This window comes from Aptenodytes forsteri, unplaced genomic scaffold (assembly GCF_000699145.1).
Source record: "Aptenodytes forsteri isolate BGI_AS27 unplaced genomic scaffold, ASM69914v1 Scaffold136, whole genome shotgun sequence".
NCBI lineage: Eukaryota > Metazoa > Chordata > Aves > Sphenisciformes > Spheniscidae > Aptenodytes > Aptenodytes forsteri.
The window spans coordinates 2,621,876-2,622,312 of NW_008796111.1; positions in this window are offsets into that span (position 1 = coordinate 2,621,876).

Genomic DNA, 437 nt, shown 5'->3' on the forward strand with positions numbered 1-437 from the left:
ATGATTCCACATATTATACTTTTGTGAACTTCAGGATTTGCTTTCTACGCCATTATTTAAGTATAAACAGAATGGAGCAGACAGCAGCGCCTAAAGCAGGTTGGATACCATATTATGACCTTTTTATTAATAAAAAAAAAGTGCTTACACTATCAGAAACCCAGGCCTTCTAATTAGTACAGTAACGGGACAGATAGCAGGGCTGCTTATTTACAAGGCGCTCTCTCATCTAAGATGCACACGTTGTTCTGTCTTGGGTGATCTTTGTACCGAGAAGGCTGCTTGGGTCAAATAATAGCACAACAAGTTTTCATTAGGTAATTCAACTGCAGCTGGATTTGAAACGGCCATTATCCCACTGCTATGGCCATGTTCCCGTCTGGTGACTGGGGGGGGGGGGGGGAGGCGGGGTGTAAAATTCCCCTTCCTAAACCTTC